Below are 24,233 nucleotides of genomic sequence, written 5' to 3' on the forward strand. Positions count from 1 at the left end.
AGGCACACTCAATCCCACCTTAAACCCCGGTTTGTGTGGATGCTGTGTCATTTGCTACCCTGTTACAACTTAATGCTGCAAAATAACAGACAGTACATTGCATACGATTAAAGGAATTATATTTATAAACCCCAACTAAAAGGTTAGTAAAGAATAACAAAAAGAAAAGGGCCCATTCTAATTAAACAGTCAAACGCGCACAAGTTGGAGTCATCTTGAACTTCTCTGTCACTCACTCACTGGGCCCTCGGTCAACATGAAAGACCACACCACCTTCTGAACGTCACTCACCAGCCATCTCGAGCAAACGGATCTCCCACTGGATCTTACGCTACGACCAGTTTTCCCCAACGTCTCCTCTCTTCATCTCCTCTTGAACAAAAGCTTCAAGCCCAACCTTAGTGCCTCTCACCCGAGAAGCCTCCCCTTAATCCGACCCTCCTAAATGGATGGCACACATTTCTCCCATCTCTCATCTTCAACAGTAACCCAAACAAGCATGAAAACAGAACAGGCTGCTCTTACAGAACTGCCAAAATGAAATACATTCAGCGTAACAGTAAAAATATGAACCAGGGATTACACTCTTCCCCCACCAAAATAGCCATGTCCTCATGACTTTGAAATAATTTGTCCATAGTGTCATTAATAACACTGTTTTCAAAGGAAGTTTGTGATGTCAGAACGTCCAATCCATTTGTAAATAGTAGTGACATATCTCACTGGGGGATAGTCACAGTCTTCTGTTCCCCCAGTGTTACATAGGGGGTCTGCTGACTCTTTGAATCCTCCATATCCCATCATCTACGTCTTCAGTTTCAGACATTCCTTGGGATACTTCTGATCCACATGGCGAGGTCTCCCCCCTGTCTATTGCTCGTGCCTTCCGGCAACTCAGGTCCCTCAGCCATGGGGCTGAGCTCAGCTTCATTCCCAGTTACTTAAGAGCCCAGCCCCCTTCGTGGTCCAGCTTCAAGCCTGCCTGCGCACAGATAGTCCCCCCGATTTCACCTGTCTCAGCATGAGAAGGCTTGGGAATTACTTCCTCAATTAATGGAGAGTTAGCAAAAGGGGGCATATACCACACCCCCAATTCCCCATCCTGCTCTTCCCCTTTTGGGTGGGTTTCATTCCTAAGAACAGGCTGAGCCTACAATAGCTGGGACTAAAACTGGGCATTTTACTATTTATTTGCCAGGGAGGCAAGGGCTGCTACCAACTGAGAATGCTCAAGCTTTACTGGAGGACTCATTAGACCTGCTACATCAGACCACTCCTTCCCCTCGCTCCGCAGATATGAGAGTAACTTGTCTTTAAAGTCTCTGGCCCCAGCTACAGGAAGCTCGGCTTCCAATTTTCACACTCGCCTTCACTCCCCTCCTCCCGGAAAGTATGGACAGCCCACAGCCCCCTCTCCCGGAGCCCCCAGAGTACCAGGCCATTATGTCAGTGCCAGTCTGAACTAGAACAAAGTCTTTGCCCGCCACCACCTGCAGCATTCATAACCACGTATCGCAATCATTTACAGAACAATAGTTTAAAACAGACTTAAACACACAACCCACTGGATCAGTGCTCAGGGCATTCACACAGCATCCAATGAAATCGATCCCGGACAATACTCCCAGAATGAAACCCTCTGGTTTCCTCCGCTGCATAAGTTCAGGGAAGACAAACTCTGGCCTCGCCAAACTCGTGAGATTGAGACGCGCTCGAGCCTACCCCAAACCCGGGTTTGTGTGAATGCGGTGTCATTTGCTACCTTGTTACAATTTAATACTGCGAAACAACAGACAGTACACTGCATACGATTAAAGGAATTATACTTATGAACCTTAGCTAAAGGATTAGTAAAGAATAACAAAAAGAAAAGGGCCCATTCTAATTAAACAATCAAATGTGCACAAGTTGGACCTCGTCTTGAACTTCGCTGTCACTCATGCGCTGGGCCCTCGGTCAACGTGAAAGCTTACAGCACCTTCTAAATGTCACTCACAATCCATCTTGAATCAACGGGTCTCCCACTGGATCGTAGGCTACAACCGGTTCTCCCCAGCGTCTTCTCTCTTCATCTCCTCTTGAACAAAAGTCCCAAGTCCAACCTTAGTGTCTCTCACCAGAGAAACCTCTCCTTCAGTTCGCCCATCCTAGTGAGTGGCACACATTTCTCCTATCTCTTATCTTCAACAGTAACCCAAACAAGCATGAAAACAGAACAGACTGCTCTTACAGAACTGCCAAAATGAAATACATACAGCATAACAGTAAAAATATGAACCAGGGCATTACATCTGTTTTGCTCATTTGTCATCTCTTTTTCTTTCCATTATTAATTCTCTAGATTCATTTACTGAATGATTTGTTCATTTTCTTAAATTTGCAGTAATCCATTGCTGTTTTAAACAATTTCCTAACCTGCTGCATCTTTGGGCAATTATAAACATGTTCTGATGCTACCCGTAACAGTTTCAGTTAACTATGAATGGTCAGTTCTGTCTCTGGATTTAATTTTTCACACTGGAATGTATTTATTCTGTGTATTTTGAATGAACAGCTGTATTGCCTGCTAATGCATCTCAACTGATTAATACTTTAACCTAATTTGTCAGTCATTTTATCTTTCATTCCCTTATAACTCCCTGTATTTAATTTTAAAATATTAGTCTGAGACCCATTTCTCTCTCACCTAAATGAGAGTAAAGTTCCATCACACAAAGCCTGCTACACAGAAGTGCTGTGGCAATGAGGACATTAATTTTCTTGTATTACTTCACAATACCAAATCCAGTGTAACTTGCTCTCTGGTTGTTTCCAGGACACGTTTTTCTTAGGAACTGTTCTGAAAGCACGTTATAAACCTTTGCACTTGGTTACATTTGCCCACATGATTTTATTTAGGTCTTGGTGCATTTTAAATGTGCTTCTTGATATTGCTGTATCTTTATCAACAAGCTCCTTTATTTCTCCACTTACATTCTGTTTCACACATTAGGGGGTTTATATTATTTTCCACAAGTGATTTCTTGCCTTTCTTAAGAATTCAAATCCTAAATACATGATGACCAAAAACTTGACTACTAATTTGATGTTTCAGAACGAAGATAATTTCCCATACCTTCCTTTCATCAATGAAAGAAGTCATTAAGCCTAAGAAGGATTTGCTAACTTTCAGAGAAATCCCTTCAGTCTCATTTCCACTCACTCCTCGCCAATGATTCTTCTGTGATCTATTTTTGCTCACATCCATCAACTCCCCACCCATTAGAACTAGAGGCAATTTACAGTGGTCAATTAAGCTACCAATCAATTTATCTGTCCAATTCTGCAGCATAATTTCAAGAGCCAAGGTCCTTGGTCTCAACCGCTTTTATCCCATTCTTTAATACTAGGGATCCTTCACCTCCTATTTGTCTCCTTCTAAAAGTTAACCATCCTGAAACTGTCACTTCACAGCCATGTCATTGAAATGATTATGAGATAGAGCCAATTTATTTTATTTGCTATTAGTTCATCTTCATTGTTAAGAGAACTGCATGTAGTTCATGATAATTCACTTGGAATATGTTGGAAATTTGGGCAAATGGAATTTAAGCAGATAAATGTGAGGTAATGCACTTTAGGACAGCAGATATTAACATATTGTGGGAATTGCAGGTTTCTGAAACTGAAGTTGTTACCTTGTCGTCTGTGACATTCACATCATCTCCTGTCTGCTCCTTTAATCATTGAGTCTATCATCATGGCATTCCTTTCTCCCTCCTCCCAAGATACACAGCTGAACTGTTTGGTTACATTCTTGCCAGCAAAACCTGTATGAATGTAACCATGCTATGAACCTGTGTGCCAATTTCCCTTGATGTGTTGATATATCAAGGGAAATTGGCATACTGGTTCATCGTTTTCTGAAAATGGTGACATAGATGGGTGAGCAAGCATTCAGCATGCTTGCCTGCATAAGCCAATGCACTGAGTACAAGAGTTATCATGTCATGTTGCAGTTGGACTAAATATTAGTTAGGTTGCACTTGGAGTGTTTTGTACAGGAAGGATACAATAGCGGTAGAAAGAGTACAGAAGAGATTCATCAAGATGTTGCATAGGATAGAGATCTATAGATTTAAGGAGAAATTGTTTAGGCTGCATTTATTCTCAATGGAATGTAAGAGATTGAAGGATGACCTTATGAAAATCATGACAGCAGAATTTGGTAGATTGTGAGAATGTTTGTCCTAAGGTGTAGAAGTCTAAACTAAAGGTTTAAAATGAGGGGGAGAAATTTAAAGGTGATCCAATAAAAAGGTTTTTCATACAGAGGGTGGTGGTTATATGGAGTGAACTTCCAGAGGAAGTGGTGGAAGAAAATACAATTGTAACATTGAAAAGAAATTAGGACAAGTTCATGAAGAGGAATCACCAAATATGGTCCGGGAATACCAACAGGGATTAAGCTTTCAGAATCCTGGATGTAACTTCTGTTTGGGTCTGTGTCAGATGGCCAGAGAACCAAAACTAGGAGTAAATATACTTGACCTCATCCATACGCATATACTCTGTGTGATGTCAAGATGAGGAAGATGACCAAATATACTAAAGACTACGGGAGCTTCTGGAGTCTCTAAAACTAGTTGTACTTCAAGCCAAGTTGTTCTAGTACAGTTACAGCATTGCCTCCCATCCAGAAATACAATATCTGCCCAGATATGTCATGTCTACAAGTAAAATAAATCAATTCAACTCACTCTACTCTCTACCACCGATAGAATTATCAAGTTTGACTCAACAGTAATGCCTAGTCTGGGTTTGGTTTCTAATCATGTTACATTTTTGCCAGAAAAAACATCAAAGGGTCTGTCTCTGTTGCTCAGAAGGGAAGGGGGAAGAAAGTGGGGGCAGTGATGAATAAATTCAATCGTTAGAGGAGCAGACAGGAGATTCTGTGGATGTGAAAGAGATAACTGGATGCTGTGTTGTCTCACAGATGCCAGAGTCAGGGATTGCATCTACAGTATTCTAAAGGGGGAAGGTGAACAGCCAGAAATCATGGTACATATTGGTACCAATGATATAGGTAGGAAAAGGCATGAGGTCCTGAAGAGTGAACATAGCAAACTATTTCTGGATCACTGGGATCTCTTCAGGAGAAAGTATGTCCTGTACAGAAAGATGGTATACACCTGCACTTCAGTGTGATCAATATCCTTGTGGGCAGGTTTGCTAGTGCTGTAGGGGAGGGTTTAAACTAAGTTGGCAGAGGAATGGGAGTTGGACTGATCAGACAGAGAATGGAGCAGTTGGTATACATGTAGAATTAGTGTGTAGTTAGACTGTGAGGAAAGATAGGCAGCTGATATGGTAAAATTACTGTTAGTGGGATATCGAAGTGTGTCTTTAAACTAAATAGTAGGTTCAACAGATCAATAGTTTGGTTAAGTGAAGAAGGAGTAAAATGGAAGGAGTGCAGAAGAGAGATTGCAAAAGGCTCCAGAATAAATAAAAAAGACAGAATGTTCAGAAAGTGGTAAGAATTTAACTTCCAATAACATGGGGGCAAAATTGAAAAGGATGATGAATATAGGACTGAGGATGTTATATTTGAATGCACGCTGTATATGGAATAAGGCAGATGATCTTGTAGCGCAGTTAGAAGTTGACAGGTAAGACATAGTGGGCATCACTGAGTCGTGGCTGAAAGATCATAATTGGGAGCTTAACAATACACACATTATATCGAAAGGACAGGCAGGTAGGCTGAGGGGTTAGGTGGCTCTGATGGTAAAAAGTGAATTCAAATTCTTAGAAAGAAGTGACATGGGATTGGAAAATGTAGAATCTTTGTGGGTAGAGTTAAGAAACTGGAAGTTAAATAATCCTATGGCCTCTGAGCAGTAGCCAGGATATGGGGTACAACTTACAATAGGAAATAGAAAATGCATGCTAAAAGAGCAATGTTGCATTAGTTATTGGGGATTTCAATATAGTGGTAGAATGGGAAAATTAGATTGGTGCTGGATCCCAAGTGAAGAAACTTGTAGAATGCCTACAAAATGGCTTTTAGAGCATCTTGTGGTTGATCCCAATAGAGAAAAGGCAATTCTGGACTGGGTGTTGTGTATTGAACCAGATTTGATTAGTGAGTTTTAGGTAAAGGAACCCTGAGGACACAGTGATCATAATATGAAAGAATTCACATATTATATGATATTATGAGAGAGAAGCTAGAATTAGATGTATCAGTTCTCATACAGGATACCATAAAGGTTAATGCAGGTTGAGCGAATGTAAGGAAAGCAAATACAACGTTCGCTTCATTCAAGAGAACTAAAAGAAAGGATATAATACTAAGGTTTACAATGCAGTGTTCGTACCACCCTTTTGAGTATTTGAGCAGTTTTGAGCCCCTTATCAAAGAGAGGATGTGCTGGCATTGGAGAGGGGCCAGAGGTTGACCTGGAATGAAAGGGTTAACATATAACGCGTGTTTGATAGCTCTGGGCCTGTACTCGCTGGATTTTAGGAGAATGAGAGGGAATCTCATTAAAACCTATTGAACATTGAATGGTCTAGACAGAGTGAACATGGAATGGATATTTTCTATAGTGGGGGAGTTTAGACCAGGGAGCTCAGCCCCAGAACAGAAGGACATCCCTTTAGAACAGAGATGGGGAAGAACTTCTTTAGCCAGAGGCTGGTGAATTTGTGGAGTTTATTGCCAAAGACTGCTGTGAGGCCAAGACATTGGTTACATTTAAAGTGGATGTTAATAGGTTCTTGATTGGTAAGGATGTCAAAGGTTATGGGGTGGGGGAGTCAGGAAAAGTGGGGTTTTGAGAGATAATAAATCAGTCATTATGGAATGGCGGAGCAGACTCAGAGGGCTGAAAAGCCTAATTCTGCTCCCATGGTCTTACAGTCTTATAGCACAAACCATTGCAATGGGAGCTTATTACGGTGCTATCCTAGGCCCAGTTACCTTGAACCCAAAGCAATCTGTTAGAAAATCTCAGCGGAACAAACAGCATTTGTGAGAGAAAAGGAATTGTTGACTTTTCGTGTCAAAACCCTGCATCTGGATGGTTCTCCAAATCCTGTCCTCCATCTAGAGGGCATAAGTGAGAAGCATGATGAGTATGGCTCCAGCAACATTTAAAAAGCAAATTAAAGCTGTCCAGCAAAAATCATCCTGATTGATTTCTGGTTTTCTATCTTAAAACACTCACCCTTTCCACCACCATTATACTGAGAATATTCAAAATGCTTTGAAGCAGCTGGTAAAATGGCAGCACCTTCCATTACAGGCGGATTAAAAAGGGCAGCACTACATGAGGACACCGTTGTTTTCTAGTAGCCCTTCAATTTAAAAACCATACTGCCACAGAAATATCTCACCCATTGGGTCAAACCCTTGAAATGACTGATTCAACAGCTTGGGATGCATCATCTCATAAAATTGCACACCGCAAACTTCTCAAAGATAGTTGGAATTGAGAAGTAATTTCAGTTCCTGCCAGTAGTGCTTATGGTCTTTAAATAAATGTCAAAAATAACTGTGTCCCTTTTCATGGAATTGATCTTCACAGAGAAGTATTGTAAACCATGACAGCTGTAGTAATTCTAACCACAATTGAAACTTTGTAATAAGTGTCATCTTGATGCATGTAGTGCATTTTGAGCAATTCGTCAAGCATATCATGTCTCAGGAGCATGTTTTTGTGGTATAAAAGTTGATGATAGTGATGTCTCATATACTATAGCATAGACAATCTGTGTTCTGCACCTTAGTTCGGAGTCAGAATTGTAAGGAGTCTCTGTATGTCCTCCTTGTGGAATGTGTGGGTTTTCTCCGAGTCCTTCAGTTTCCTCCCTCAGTCTGGGTAAGTTAACTGGCATTGTAAATTGTCCTGTGATCAGTTTAGGTTTAACTGGGTTTGCCAGTTGCTGGGCGGCATAGTTCAAAGAGTTGGAAGGGCCTACTCCACACTCTATCACTAAATAAATAACTTGGAAGTCTGGCTGCAGCTGCACGTGATGCTCCCCCTTAACTGGATAACTGAGCACAGGAAGATGAAAAATAGAATCAGGTGCAAAACACATGGCTCCTTAAGTGTGCTAAGCCAATTTATAGAGTCATAATGGGCAGCTTCCAGAGGAATTGTCTGGCAAAGATCCCAGAAATTGCACCTGGATCCATGGATTTTGCTAGACATTTAGTTCTATCATGGTCTGACTAACCTCTGGTGTTGTATGATGTCTCTTGCATTCTGCAGCTAACTGATCACATGAAGTAACTTTCCCATTGGTTGATATATCTCTCTTGTGGTATGTTGCCAAAACTGCTTAGAGTGCTCAAAAGTTTGCACCCAATGAGAACTTGGTGTTGCAATAGCGACTTAACCTCTCACACTTTAGTCCTCCAGATTTAAGGACTGACATTCTGTTAAAACTTGATTGTTTTCTGTGCTTCTATGTCATTTTAATGTTCCTGGATCCACTCTTTATGGACCTCCAGTGCTTCTAACATGTTGCTCTGAAGAACATACCCTTCCATCCAGGTTTGAAATGGATGACTCTAACCAAACTAGCACAGAAATCCATTTTACATCACATTAATCTATATCATATTTTTGTTATGTAGTGATCTCTTCTACACTGCTTACACTATTACCAATATTTATGTCATTGGTGAAATTTGATATGTGACTTCCAGCCCCTTCATCCAAAAGGAATGTATAAAATGTGAACACTTGTGATGCAAATACAAATTCTTGCAGGGCAGCATGTGTTACATCCTGCCAATTGGGTACCTTCCTATAACCATCAAAGTTGCTGGTGAATGCAGCAGGCCAGGCAGCATCTGTAGGAAGAGGTGCAGTCGACGTTTCAGGCTGAGACCCTTCGTCAGGACTAACTGAAGGAAGAGTGAGTAAAGGATTTGAAAGTTGGAGGGGGAGGGGGAGATCCAAAATGATAGGAGAAGACAGGAGGGGGAGGGATCGAGCCAAGAGCTGGACAAGTGATAGGCAAAAGGGGATATGAGAGGATCATGGGACAGGAGGTCCGGGAAGAAAGACAAGGAGGGGGGGTGACCCAGAGGATGGGCAAGAGGTATATTCAGAGGGACAGAGGAAGAAAAAGGAGAGTGAGAGAAAGAATGTGTGCATAAAAATAAGTAACAGGTGGGGTACGAGGGGGAGGTGGTGCCTTAGCGGAAGTTAGAGAAGTCAGTGTTCATACCATCAGGTTGGAGGCTACCCAGATGGAATATAAGGTGTTGTTCCTCCAACCTGAGTGTGGCTTCATCTTTACAGTAGAGGAGGCCGTAGATAGACATGTCAGAATGGGAATGGGATGTGGAATTAAAATGTGTGGCCACTGGGAGATCCTGCTTTCTCTGGCGGACAGAGCGTAGATGTTCAGCAAAGCGGTCTCCCAGTCTGCGTCGGGTCTCGCCAATATATAAAAGGCCACATCGGGAGCACCGGACGCAGTTAGTCGACTCACAGGTGAAGTGTTGCCTCACCTGGAAGGACTGTTTGGGGCCCTGAATGGTGGTAAGGGAGGAAGTGTAAGGGCATGTGTAGCACTTGTTCCGCTTACACGGATAAGTGCCAGGAGGGAGATCAGTGGGGAGGGATGGGGGGGACGAATGGACAAGGGAGTTGCGTAGGGAGCGATTCCTGCGGAATGCAGAGAGAGGTGGGGAGGGAAAGATGTGCTTAGTGGTGGGATCCCGTTGGAGGTGGCGGAAGTTACGGAGAATAATATGTTGGACCCGGAGGCTGGTGGGGTGGTAGGTGAGGACCAGGGGAACCCTATTCCTAGTGGGGTGGCGGGTTGTTTGGGGCCCTGAACGGTGGTAAGGGAGGAAGTGTAAGGGCATGTGTAGCACTTGTTCCGCTTACTCGGATAAGTGCCAGGAGGGAGATCAGTGGGGAGTCCTTCCAGGTGAGGCAACACTTCACCTGTGAGTCGACTGGGGTGATAAACTGCGTCCGGTGCTCCCGATGTGGCCTTTTATATATTGGCGAGACCCGACGCAGACTGGGAGACCACTTTGCTGAACATCTACACTCTGTCCGCCAGAGAAAGCAGGATCTCCCAGTGGCCACACATTTTAATTCCACATCCCATTCCCATTCTGACATGTCTATCCACGGCCTCCTCTACTGTAAAGATAAAGCCACACTCAGGTTGGAGGAACAACACCTTATATTCCGTCTGGGTAGCCTCCAACCTGATGGTATGAACATCGACTTCTCTAACTTCCGCTAAGGCCCCACCTCCCCCTCGTACCCCATCTGTTACTTATTTTTATGCACACATTCTTTCTCTCACTCTCCTTTTTCTCCCTCTGTCCCTCTGAATATACCTCTTGCCCATCCTCTGGGTGTCCCCCCCCCCCACCCCGTCTTTCTTCCCGGACCTCCTGTCCCATGATCCTCTCGTATCCCCTTTTGCCTATCACCTGTCCAGCTCTTGGCTCTATCCCTCCCCCTCCTGTCTTCTCCTATCATTTTGGATCTCCCCCTCCCCCTCCAACTTTCAAATCCCTTACTCACTCTTCCTTCAGTTAGTCCTGACGAAGGGTCTCAGCCTGAAACGTCGACTGCACCTCTTCCTACAGATGCTGCCTGGCCTGCTGCGTTCACCAGCAACTTTGATGTGTGTTGCTTGAATTTCTAGCATCTGCAGAATTCCTGTTTACCTTCCTATAACCCCTCTCTTTGCCTCTTGACCCAGGAAAATAACTTCCCTTCAACTCCATGGGCTTCAACTTTAGCTACAAGTGTTTCTGAGGGACTATCAAATGCTAACTGCAGGACAACATAAATGGCGTTCAGAATCAGAATCAGGTTTAATATCACAGGCATATTTCATGAAATTTGTTGTCTTTGTGGCAGCAGTACATTGCAATGCATTTTAACTGATAAAGAAGTGTAAATCACTGTAAGTATATATACATCTGGGGGTCCTTGATAATGGATGTTGCCTTTTTGAGGCATCGCTCCTTGTAGATGTCCTGGATACTATAGAGGCTAGTACCCATGATGGAGCTGACTAAGGTTTTGACTCTCTGCAGCTTATTTCGATCCTGTGCAGTAGCGCACACTCCCATACCAGACAGTGATACAGCCAGTTAGAATGCTCTCCATGGTACACCTGTAGAAATTGTGGGTGTCTTTGGCAATATAATAAATCGCCTCGAATTCCTAATCTAGCCACTGTCATGCCTTCTTTGTAGCTGCATTGATACGCTGGGCCCAGAATACTCAGTGATGTTGACACCCAGAAAGTTGACATTTCTCACTCTTTCCATTTCTGATCCCTCTATGAGGACTGCTGTGTGTTCCCTCATCTTACCCTTTTTGAAGTCCACAATCAGTTCTTTGATCTTACTGACGTTGAGGGTAAGGTTGTTGCTGCGACACCACTCAACTAGCTGATATATCCCGCTCCTGTATGCCTTTTTATCACCATCTGTATGTAACATGCTGTAGGGTTTCACTGCTGTGTAACATGCTGTAAGGATTCACTGATAATGTAATGGTTTCTCTGCAGCAGCAATGTCTGGGTTACGACTAGAGATAACGTGGGTTTGGAATGCTGTTGTTCTTTCTTGTGAGCTGGAAGAGAGATTTTCGTGGTCATTTGCCATGGAGAGATGAGGAGAGAAGATGCGAATGGAGAGAGTTGGTAGACCACTAGACAGGGTGGACTTGGAGCAAGGGTCCGAAGGGCAGCGACATTCTGAAGAGGTCGATGGTGGACAATTAACTTATCAGTAGGCTCCAACATTGTGCAACAGACTGTTTAATAATATTGGGTCCTTTATTTCTTTTTTTCTGTTTCTTTACTAACCATATAGTCAAAGTAAGAGTTATAAAGCTTAACCATTTAATTGCATATTGTGTACTGTTTGTTATTTCAGGGTACTGATTTGTAACAGAGGACACATCGCACAGCATCCACTCAAACTAGGTTTCTTCAGTTTGGCCGGGACGGGAGCTATCACCCCCTATATTAAGCCACTAGCTGAAGCGAAAGCTACAATTGTGGGGGCTCGTCCAGGATTGATTCCGTTGGATGCTGTGTGATTACCCTGAGCAATGAACCAGTGGGGCAGATATTTGTACTCTGGATGAATTGTTAATTCACCTGTTAAGTGCCGTTGAAGTTGTGATTGTGGGCGGAAGTTTGATAAAATGGCTCGCGCAGCTCTCGTTCTAATGCAGGCCGGTGCTGAGGTAGTGGTAGCTGGGGGTGGAGATTTCAAAGACAGGGTTCTCTCATTTCTGAGGAGTGAGGGGAAAGAGTGGTTAGATTTGGAATGTCTAATTAGTCCACGTCCCCTGGTGAAGAGTGAGAATTCTGAGTTAGTATCCGCCTTTACTTCTCTGGTGAATAAATGGAAAAATCAGATTCAAAGTCCCAGCTATGGCAGGCTCTGCCTATTCTCTGGAATAACACCCACCCCTAAAGGGGAGGAGGAGTATGAGACTTGGGTGGAGCGGACCTCCCAGTTGTTAGATGAGTGACAGTGCTCTGATGATGAAAAGTGACAGAGATTGATTGAAGGTTTGAATGGGCGGGCCGCTGACGTTGTGAGAGCCGTCAGGCTGCGGTATCCCCTAGCAACCGTGAGTGATTACCTGGAAGCACTGGAAAGCTCTTTTAGCACAACAGGAATCCCAATGGAGCTCCTGGTGGGGTTTCAGAACATGTGTCAGGAGAAGGGGGGGAAACTTTCTGCTTTTATTTTTCTGCTAGAGAGGCGGCTAAATTGCTTGTGGCACAGAGGGGTCATTCAGGCGGCTGAGGTGGATCAGTTAAGAATGGACCAGATAGCCAGGGGCGCCCAGTCCCAGGACCTGATTGCTTGGGGTCTCCGACAGTCTCGTAAGATGTGCCCCCCTCCATCTTTTGTTGAGCTGATCAGAGAGGTACGGGAAGAGGAGAACCACATCGGAGGCGCAAGAGGACTCAGTCAGCAGGGTACAGTCCTCGGGAGCAGTCCCCGGCGGTGAAGTGACCACAGATAGCCTACCCCAGGGAGTGGTAGAGGAGGTTGTGGCAGAGTTGAGAATGGAGGTATGTCAGCTGTTATCAGCAGGTGTGACCCCCCCCAATATGATGGAGCTGATGGGGGGGTGTGGGCGCATACCCCAAGGGGACGGACAATGCGGAGGGCTGCTGGCAGCAGGTGTCACGTCAGAAAGAGAGCGAGCCCCTGGGTACCTCAGCAAGGAGAGTCGCTGGGAAAACCTAGAGGAGACCCAGTGAGGGAACGGTCTGGTGTCTCTGTGTTCCCGACAATTACCAAGGAACCCCCGAAAGCAAAAAGGCCCTATTCCTGAAGGCTTAGTGGGTCCACGCTCCAGTGTGTCGCTATGAATAGAAGGCATTTATGCTAAAGTCATGTTCGACACCGGGTCGCAGGTCACGTTGTTGTACCGTTCGTTTTACAACCAGTATCTGATGCATTTACCACTGACACCATTCAGGGCATTGGAGATCTGGGGGCTTAGTGCTAGTGATTATCCATATGACAGTTATTTGTCAGTGAAGTTGGAGTTCTCGGAGACCGATGTGGGAGTGTCTGAGGTCTTTGATACAGTGATGCTGGTTTGTCCGGACCCTGTTGAGGAGGGGCGGCATTTCAATTCTGGTGGGGACCAACACCCCTCTCGTGAGGAGGCTCATGGGGGCCTTGCAAGGAGAAGGCTGGTGAGAGCTTTCTGGGAACATTGTCCGTGCACCCGGGGATTTGAGCTGCTTTTGAGGAAGCACGTGGCAGCATTGGGCTGGATACTGAATTTAGACGAGGGACTGTGTGGTTCACCCAGTCGAAGCCAATGGTGATACGGCCCGGGGAAGTAGCGAGAGTGATGGGGACCCCCAAATTTCCCGGAGTGCCTGAGGACAAAGTCCTCTTAGTGGACACTCTGGAAAACCACGAGGGGGAGTCGGGATTTCCTGCTGGGGTACTGGTGAGGCCAGAATTGCAGAAGCCCTCGGTTGTACAGGAACACAGGATGGCAGTGATTGTCAGGAACACTACGAAGAGGGAGGTCACCTTCAAGCGGGGGATGCCCCGGCGCATTTGTTCCCGGTGATGGTAATGTCTAGTGCCCCTGTGAAACACGTCGTGGAGAAGCAATTGGAAAAGGGGGGAGAGTTGACCGCTGAGTCATTCAACTTCGGAGACTCCCCGGTTCCTGCGGGTTGAAAGAGGAGGTTGGTAGAGAGGATGTTGAAGCTGGAAGGTGTCTTTTCCACTGACGAGTTTGATGTGGGTTGTTCCAAAAGCACGCGTCACACTATCTGGGTGACTGAGGACACCTCGTTCTGAGAAAGGTCCTGGTGGCTGGCCCCTGCAGAGGTGGAGGATGTTCGGCAGCATTTGTGAAGGAAGCTGGGATCATTACCGAATCCGGAAGCCCCTATGTGTCCCCAGTAGTAGTGGCCCAAAAGAAGAATGGGAAGGTACAGATGTGTGTGGACTATAGGACTCTGAACAGGCACACCATCCCTCCCCAACCAGTGTACTATCCCGAGGATTGAAGATGCGCTGGCCTGCCTGGATGATGTGAAGTGGTTCAGTGTGCTGGACTTGAGCAGTGGCTACTAACAGATCCCTATGAGTGAGGCCGACAAAGAGAAAATGGCTTTTATATATCCCCTGGGATCTTTCCAGTATGCCCCAGGGCATATCGGGAGCCCCTGCAACCTTCCAGCAGGTCATGGAGAAGACGGTGGGGGATATGAATTTGCTTGAGGTGTTGGTGTATCTGTCATAAGGCGGTGGTGGCTGGGACGGACCCAAGTGCAAGACACAGACACTGAAGTACTAGGGGCAGGACTAGGATTCAGACTGATGGCAAGGACATGGACAGGAAAACCAGGAACCTGGAGCAGGACTGGACAAGAGAGCTAGGAGACCAGGTTTGGACTCCAAGCCAGAGACTGGACAAGGACCCAGTACCTGGGTCTTGCCTCTAGCTTGGACCCCAGAACCAGGCAAGGATGAGGCTTGGCAGGCAGGCAGGACGAGGCTGAAGTCTTCAGGCTTGAGGCTAGAGGTGAGGCTTGTCAGGAGGCACGAGGCTGGAGTCTTCAGGCTTGGGGTTAGGCAGGCTTCTCCGGGGCAGGGTGCAGTTCACAACCCGACGGAGGCATGGGACAGGAAGGGACAGAACCAACTGCAGGTGACGGCAAGACGGCCTGGCTTACCCAACAGAGGCAAGGGACAGGAAGGGAGCTAGGTACAGGATGGCTCCAGCACAAGACTGCAGGCGAGACGAGGCGAGAGTTACCAGCAAGACAGGCAAGGCTTCTGGCAAAACAAGGCGAGACGAGAACTTCAGGTGAAGCGAGAGTTACCGGCAAGACAAGGCAGGGCTTCAGGCGAGGAAACAGAAAGCAGAGGAAGAGATACAAGGAGTAAGGACAAGAACAATCCAGCAGCCATGCCCTGGTCTCTGAAGGTATTTATGCAGCCAGTCCCAACTAGCATCAGCTGACTCAATTAGAACTCAGCAAGAACAGAAATAGGGTAGACAGGAAAACCTGGAGCAAGGGTCATTGTACCAGACCATGAACTGGAATACAGACTTCACGGACCGGACCATGACAGTATCTGGATGGCCTCATAGTATTTGGATCCACCTTGGAAGAACATGAAGTGAGGCTGCTGAAGGCGCTCAGCCGCCTGAAAGCTGAAGGATTTAAACTTTCCCTGGTCAAGTGTCAGTTCTGCCAAACGCCTGTTAGCTATGTTGAGCATGTACCAGGTGTCCCCCGCTTTTCGAACGTTCGCTTTACGAAACCTCACTGTTTCGAAAGACCTACATTAGTACCCTGTTTTTGCTTTCAGAAGGTGTTTTCACTGTTACAAAAAAAAATTCTGCGCGCGATAAAAGGCAGCGCGCCCCGAGCAGCCGCTCTCCCCTGGATTGGGAACTGCTTTGCTTTAACACGTGCCTGTGAGCAGCCGTTTGCAAGATGAGTTCTATGGTATCGGAAAAGCCTGAAAGAGCTCATAAGGGTGTTACACTTACGGTAAAACTAGACATAATTAAGCGTTTTGATCATGGTGAACGAAGTAAGGACAACATGAGTTTGGCTTGTGGAAGCTGATGAACATGATGTTGAAGAGGTTTTGGCATCCACCAAGAACTGACAGATGAAGAGCTGATGCAATTGGAAGAAGAAAAGGATAACAATTGAAACCGAATAAGTAATGATAAAGTACAACTTTAATTTTGAAGGGGTACGTCGGTTTAGGAGATATTTGCAGGATGGTTTGAGTCCTTATTAAAGAACTGTGTGATAGAAAAATGCGCGAGGCTCAGCAGTCAAGCAAGCCTTCCACATCAGCCACAGCAGACAACGAACCTCGACCTTCGACATCGAGGCGGGCAGAGATAGAAGAAGATGAGCTGCCTGCTCTAACGGAAATAGGCGACGAAATGACACCCCAGTGTCCCACCACCCCAACCCCCAGGCCACGGACAGATACCGATTCACGGAGAATGCAAAGGTAGCCAGGAGGCACACAGCACATCTTTAAGGAAAAAGCCGAAATAAACATGCTAATTAATTAGGTGCCGCCGACACCTAATTGTTGGCCCAGATCAGAGACGATGCAATCGGAAATCGGCACTGATCTGGGCCGACAATTATGGGTGGCACCTAATTAATTAGCATGTTTGTTTCAGCTTTTTTCTTAAAGATGTACTGTGTACCTCCCGGCTACCGCTGGACCCCTGCATTCTTCGCGGCAATGTATTGCTCAGTGGCCTGGAGGGTGGGGGCCACTGCACCACTCAAACTCCGACAAGTCTAACACACCATCATCAGTGTGCTCTGCGCTGTCTTCCCGATTCCCGTAAGTGATACTACACTGTACATACATTATTTCTACTTTATATAGGCTGTGTATTTTTACGTGTTATTTGGTATGATTTGGCAGCTTCATAGCTTAAAGGTTACTGGAGAGAGTGTTCTTGCCAACAGCGCTTGTGTGAGATTTTTTGCTGATGGCGCTTGCGTGAGATTTTCGCTATGGAGAACAGTTCAGTAATGATTGTGGAAAAGTATTTCTACTTTATATAGGCTGTATATTTATCATATCATTCCTGCTTTTACTATATGTTACTGTTATTTTAGGTTTTATGTGTTATTTGGCATGATTTGGTAGGTTATTTTTGGGTCTGCAAACGCTCACAAAATTTTCCCATATAAATAAATGGTAATTGCTTCTTTGCTTTACGACATTTCGGCTTACGAAGTGTTTCATAGGAACGCTCTACCTTCGTATGAGCACTCTGCGCTCATTCCTCGGGTTCTGTGGTTACTATTGGAGGTTTGTGAAAGGCTACGTGAAAGTGAGTCACCCTTTGAATCAGCTTCTGTGCAGTTACCCTCCTTGGGGAAGAAAGGGAGGGGGACAAAAGGACAGGAGGGTGAAGAGTGTCTTATCCCGTCGGAGCCCTTTGGACCAAGGTGGGATGCAAAATGTGAGGAGGCCTTTCAGTCACTGAATGAAATGCTGACCCAGGCGCCAGTGCTGGCTTTTGCGGGCCCCCGATTACCATATGTACTGCACACGGATGCCAGCGGAGAGGGTTTAGGGGGCGTCCTGTATCAGGATCAGGGCTCTGGGTTAAGGCCCGTTGCGTTTGTCAGCCGGAGTCTGTCGCCCCTCCCAAAAAAATTATCCCACTCACAAGTTGGAATTTCTGGCGTTGAAATGGCCGGTGGTGGATAAGCTGAGTGACTACCTCTACAGGGCCAAGTTTGAGGTGAGGACGGACAACAACTCCCTAACTTATATCCTGACCTCAGCGAAACTGGACGCCACAGGCCATCGATGGTTGGCAGCGTTGTCTGCCTATGATTTTAGTCTGAGGTACCAGCCAGGAAGCAGGAACATTGATGAGGATGCTTTGTCCCAACGGGTGCATGAGGGACTGGACAGGGACGAGGAGCGGGAGATCGTTCCTGCCCTGGGGGTGAAGGCCATATGTCAGTTTGCCATCACCGTGAAGGCAGAGGGAAAGGAGAGGCAGGATCGGGCAGTGGATCACTTGGGGGCTTCTGATGACACTATTCCCCAAGTTTACTGTAACCTGACTGCTCTGAAGACAAATCAGCTGCCGGAATTGAGGTCTGGGGAAGTGGCAGCTACTCAGTGAGATGATCTGGGCATTGGCACCATTTGGGCTGTGCTTGAAAAGGAAGGCATGGATCAGGCGGAGAAGATGAAACACTCGTCGATGCCTCCATTACTACAAGAATGGCCTCAGTTGGAGTTGAAGAACCAGATCTTATACCGGGTCACGTCACCCCCAGACCTACCCCGGCGTTGCCAGCTGGTTCTGCCTGAGAAGTATCGGAGGATGGCGTTGAAATTACTTCATGATGATTCTGGACACTTGGGGGTGGAAAAGACCTATGGATTGCTCAGAGACCGGTTTTACGGGTCCTGAATGAAGTCAGAGGTCGAAGAATACTGTAAGTCGTGCATTCGCTGCATACGGCGGAAGACACTGCCTACACAGGCAGCTCCCTTGTCCCACCCACAGAGCGCAGAGCCTCTGGACCTGGTGTGTATGGATTTCCTGTCAATAGAACCCGATGCCAGCAAGACGGCAAATGTCTTAGACATCACGGACCACTACACCAGATATGCTCAGGCTTTTCCTACCAAGGACCAGAGGGTGTCTATGGAGGCAAAGGTGTTATGTGTTGCACACTTGGACACAGAAGGGACTTCCAGGCGTGCAGAAGTTTAAAATAAACGTCTTTATTTTCCTTTCTAGAAATACAGGAACACAAGCGCATCGGCTTACCATTCATGCTGCCGGGCCATCTCAGTCTACTCCATCACGTGTGCACTCCCGTGTCCCCAGGACCCCTCAGCTGCCCCAAGTGCTTGTATAAGCTTTGCCCCTTGTAACCATCAATTAACCTCCTAAAATATTACCATTGCTAGTGCAACTGACCATTAATCAAATTGTGAATGAGCAAACTAACAAACCAAAGCAATATAAATAATATGAACATAATGTAAGAAAATTAGTGGGGTATCCAGTGTCCATTAATATGCTCCACATTACTATGGGTCCCACATATGGAAGAAGTATTTCATTTATTATGGCCTTCCCAGTCGAATACATAGTGATCAGGAGTGGAATTTCGAAAGCAGACTCACCCGTGAGTTGCTGGGCATGCTTGGAGTCGAGAAGTCGAGGACCAGGCCCAATCACCCACAGGGTGATCCTAGCCAAAGGGGTTTAATCAGACCCTGCTAGAAATGCTCAGGACCCTTGAGATCAGGTGGAGTCAACATATTGGGCATCTGGTTCACAGTTACAACTGTACACAAAGTGAAGCTACTGGGTACACGCCATATTATCTGATGTTTGGACGCGAGGCAAGTTTGCCCATTGACCTTTGTTTTGGGACTGACAAGGGTGACTTACCACCAAAGACTTAGCTGAAGTATGTGTCTGACATGAGAAGAGAGTTGAAAAGGGCTTATGAATTAGCTGGGGTCACGACTGCCCAGAAAAATCAAGGGAATAAGAGGAGGTACGATCAAAAGGTGAGGTTCTCCCAACTCCTGCCTGGAGACCGAGTCCTCATAAGGAACTTGGAGTGACTTGGAAAGCATAAGTTCGCTGACCGCTGGGTGGCTATGCCCTATGTGGTGGAGAGTCAGATGCCAAACCTACCAGTTTTCCTGGTGAAACTAGAGGATGGGAATGGGCCTGTCAAGATTCTCCATCGGAACCACCTGTTGCCCCTGGGACAAGAGGTGCAGGTAGACCCAGAGCCCGACTTGGAACCTACACCTAGTAAGAGGACTCTGCGGAAATGTGGGACGACTATCGGGCCGCCAACAGGCAAGGTTACTCCGGTCCCACCCCCAAGAGGGATACTGATTCGGAGGATGAGAACCTGGATGTATGGTATATGCTGCCTTTCGCTAACTCCCTAGTGATTGAGGAAGAGACTCCCGGTCCTTCTCCGATTGAGACAGGTGAAGTATGGGGGGGCTCTCTGTGGGCAGCCTGGTTGCAGCGGGACTCTGCAGGGGAGGAAGCAGGGTTTGATCATGGAACAGAGGGCTGCGAGTTTCCGGTGGGCACAAGTGATAGATCGGGGAAGCCTCACCAGGTAGACCGGAAGTATCCCCAGTAGTGTCGGAACCTGAAGAGTTAGATGATGGGGTGCGGAGGTCTCAGCGAATTAAGAGACCACCGGATAGGTTAGCCTACATAGCACCAGGGGAACAGAGTGTGACCCCTACTGTGTTGAGGAGCTACGTCACTGCCTTTTACACCTGGATTGTGCTTTGTGTTTTGCAGGAAGGGTTGGTGAATTTGCTCAATGTCATGAGGACATGAATAAATTTGGTGGGGGGAGAGTGTAACACGCTGTAGGGTTTCACTCCTGTGTAACGTGCCATAAGGTTTCACTGATAATGTAATGGTTTCTCTGCAGCAGCAATGTTTGGGTTATGACTAGAGATAACGCGGTTTGGAATGCTGTTGTTCTTTCTTGTGAGCTGGAAGAGAGGCTTTCGCGGTCTTTTGCCGGGGAGAGATAAGGAGAGAAGACGCGAATGGAGAGAGTCGATAGACCACCGGACAGGGTGGACTTGGAGTGAGGGTCTGAAGGGCAGCGACGATCAGAGCAGGTCGATGGTGGACGATCGGCTTATCAGTGAGCTCCAACATTGAGCAACAGGCTGTTTAATAAGATTGGGTCCTGTTTTTCTTCTTTTGTTTCTTTACTAATCATATAGTCAAAGTAAGAATTATAAAGCTTAATCATTTAATTGCATATTGTGTACTGTTTGTTATTTCAGGGTACTGATTTGTAACAGGGGACATATCGTGCAGCATTCACCCAAACGAGATTTCTTAAGTTTGGCCGGGACGGGGAGTATCACCCCATATATTAAGCTGCTAGCCGAAGCCAGAGTTACATGCAATTCAGCCAACAATAGTTGTGTCATCGAGGAAATTCAGGTCCATGTTGGTTCCCTTACAAGGCCCAAGTCTTGTAAAGGTGAAGATTAAATAGGCATTCCATTCTACTACAATCCCAAAATACTGGAGCTAGCCTTGCTTTATTCATCAACTTAAGATAATTGTTTGTCCACAAACAAGAATCAAAGTGAAAGAACCATTTAAAGATTATGGTCCCTCAAATTATATGAAAAAATATTAATTGCCGTTATCTATTCTTCTGCAGCTTTTCCAGAACTAAAAAAATATTCTGGGAAAGGAGATGATCTCAATCCATAAGCTTGCAGATATTAAATGGAACTGCAATTGTTAATGTAATAATTGGTCTCCCAAACACTTATCATAACTTGTTTTCCTTTACATGGGAAGTTGGATAATGGTGCCTTGTTTGGGAATCAGCAAATGGGAATGCATTAATCATTACTTTCTGGATGCTGTGGTTTGGCATGGTGTTGTGGGTTACTGTTTTTCTCTTCTGAGACTGTTAATCAAAGTAAAATGGCTATGTCTTGAGAGTATGTTTGTCCTTTGGAGATACAGGTGGATTCATTTGATAACCTTTCAATGACATACAACTTCTGAAGCTACCTATATATTATTTGGGCATCATATTTTTCAAGTTTTTGGAATACTTGACATCTGTATGTGCCTTATTGTGTGGGGCATAAGGCCACAGTTGCATTAAAAGTGATTGAGATGGATTTTTTAAAAAAGAACGGAACAGCTGCTGTGAATTAGTTTTCAAATAGTAATGCAAAGCAAATGAAAATTTAGAAGCCATTTTAAATGGGTGTCAACTCACCTAGTCATGACTTTAAAATATGAAATAAGCAACATTTACAATAGAAAATATGTACCATTGTTCTTAAGTACAAAGTTGTTGAAGCCTAGATTATGGAGCACCTCAAGAATTTAGAATGGATTGCCTATCCAAGAGTTCAGAGCTACAATATTTCCAAATACAGATTCAACTATGTTTGTGTCAATGTATCCAGACTGATTTTTAGTACTTTACACACACATTTTTGACCCAATCCTCTTTCCAATATTAACATTTTCTTTCACAAGATCTTCCCTGTGTTTCCTGCTTCAAGGGTGGGGGTGTTTGTTGGCATGGGGAGCAGAAAACATCTTACTGCTGGACCCAGTGGCAGAAGCCACAACTGCTGCAATCACTTCTGGAAAGAGGGAGTGCCACATGGCCCCGACATCTGTCAGTTTCCTCTCCCTCCTTTCATGTGGGTTGCAAGCAGGCATGGCTGCAGCTTTAAATCCATGTGGAGCATCAGTCAAAACAACTCTGGCATGCTGCGGGATGGCTGACCAACCAAACTTAACCACAGAATTTCGAAATGTTGCTTTATTTATAGGCATCAATCTTTCAATTGATTTTAAGGCATATAGCATTATTCAAATATTAAACAGAATATTGGTATTTGTAGAAGATGTTCAAATTATTGTTGGTACATCATGATTGAGCATAGCATAAGACCAGGCACATATAAAGGTGATTACATGGACCAGATTAAAAAGGCTAGATTTTGTTATGTGTCGGTTGGAGACCTCTCTCTGAAAGTAGTGGAAAATTACTTGTCACGATCCCTGTGGACATTTTTCTTTCTGACATGTGGGAGGCTTGAGTTCTTTCAGGAATCCACTCATTGTTTCAAAATGTAATTAACCCTAGATTTTACTTTCTTCTTCTAGTCATTTTATAATTGTAGGAGATTTTTAACCCCTGATATTTAAGCTCAACTCCAATTTTATATTTCAAAGCCGGTACTGACCAACTCTGATGAAAGGTCACAAACCTGAAATGTGACCCCTTTCTCTTTCGACAAATACTTCCTGACCCAACGAGTATTTCTGACAGTCTTTGTTTTTAATTTCAGCTTTACAGTTTTTGGTTTCCTATTTTTAACTCAAACATTTAATTTATGTAAACCATAGAATGAATTTCTGATGTATTGAAATCTACACATTTTATTCTTTGCTGCTTTTAGGTTAAGAATCGCCCAGGTCTAAGAATCAACTCTGACTTCATCAAAATAAAGGATCTTCAGGACAAACTATCACAATTTCCTAAAATACATTTGTCTCTTCACATAGACAACAATATCCTGACTCAATTAGATACAGGGATAAAATTAAGGAGAAAAGACAGTTAAATATAATCAGATTTTTTCCCCCAGGGTGGCAATGTCAAATAGTAGAGGATGTAGTTTTAAGATGAGAGAAGGAAAGTTTAAAGGAGATTGATGAGGCAAGTTGCTTTTTTTTGCACAGGATACATACCTAGAACGGGCTGCCAGGTGAGTTGATGGAAGCAGATATAATCACACATTTAGGTTTTAAGACAGCTACATCAACAGGCAGAGAATGGAGAGATATGGACGAAGTACAGGCAGAAGGGATTAGTTTAGTCTAGTGCAGACCTGATAGGCCGAATGGCCTGTTCCAGTGCTGTATTGTTTTATGTTATTAACCTTTTGCACAATAGTGTAATGAAATATTAAGTTGGCATGAAGAAAACTGGATTAAAAACATAAAATGCTTTGGGACATTTAGCAGCCCAGGTAGCATCTGCAGAGGGACAAAATATATTTAGATGTCGATCCATTGCCAAAGCTGGAATTATTTTCCAACAGCTTAAATTAAAGCAAGAATATAAGTGAGACATAACTCATAAAAAGACCCGGCAAGAGAAAAAGATAACATGTTATACTTATCTTGGCTTTAAGATGTGTCAGAATGCTTTCAAACCAGTGAATCAATTTAGCAGTTTAATCATTGTTGTAATTAATATTAAGTCTGATAGAAGGATTTGAAATGACAGGAGCATGTAGTGGTTGGTCAGTGCCATTCAAAGAATGATAGAGTGTTGTTGCAAAGAAAGCTGATTTCATTGTGTCTTCCACTGCAAGATTCAGCAATGCCCCAGTCCTAGGTGGGATATTTTCCTGCTTGTTTCAGATATTATAATGAGCCAAAATCAAAGCCAGGTCTAAAGGGAGAAAGAGTCAAAAGTCAGGGTCCTGATCCTGCACTGCACAGGGATAGGAGAGGGATCCTGAGATCAGAGCCTGGCTGAGTAGTGGGTTGTCTAGAGATCAAAGCCTGAGACTGAGGGCAGGATGAGAGATAACAGGTGGCTAAGTAACAGGGACAAGGGAAGGGTGTAAGGGGCAGGGGTGA

At 44.9% G+C, this 24,233-nt stretch overlaps 1 long non-coding RNA gene across 2 annotated transcripts in view; it reads right to left on the reverse strand.

The window, feature by feature from the left end:
- Positions 1 to 24,233, reverse strand: part of LOC134357894 (uncharacterized) — an 82,356-nt gene that overhangs the window by 22,726 nt on the left and 35,397 nt on the right. The window contains exon 1 of one of the 2 annotated variants that reach the window (XR_010020756.1): positions 6,971 to 7,095. The exons of the other annotated variant lie outside the window; for it this stretch is intronic. This is a non-coding gene — a long non-coding RNA (uncharacterized LOC134357894). Of the gene's footprint in view, positions 1 to 6,970; positions 7,096 to 24,233 lie in introns of those variants that run through there. 2 annotated transcript variants of the gene reach the window in all.

Source organism: Mobula hypostoma, chromosome 1 (genome assembly GCF_963921235.1).
Source record: "Mobula hypostoma chromosome 1, sMobHyp1.1, whole genome shotgun sequence".
Taxonomy (NCBI): Eukaryota; Metazoa; Chordata; class Chondrichthyes; order Myliobatiformes; family Myliobatidae; genus Mobula; species Mobula hypostoma.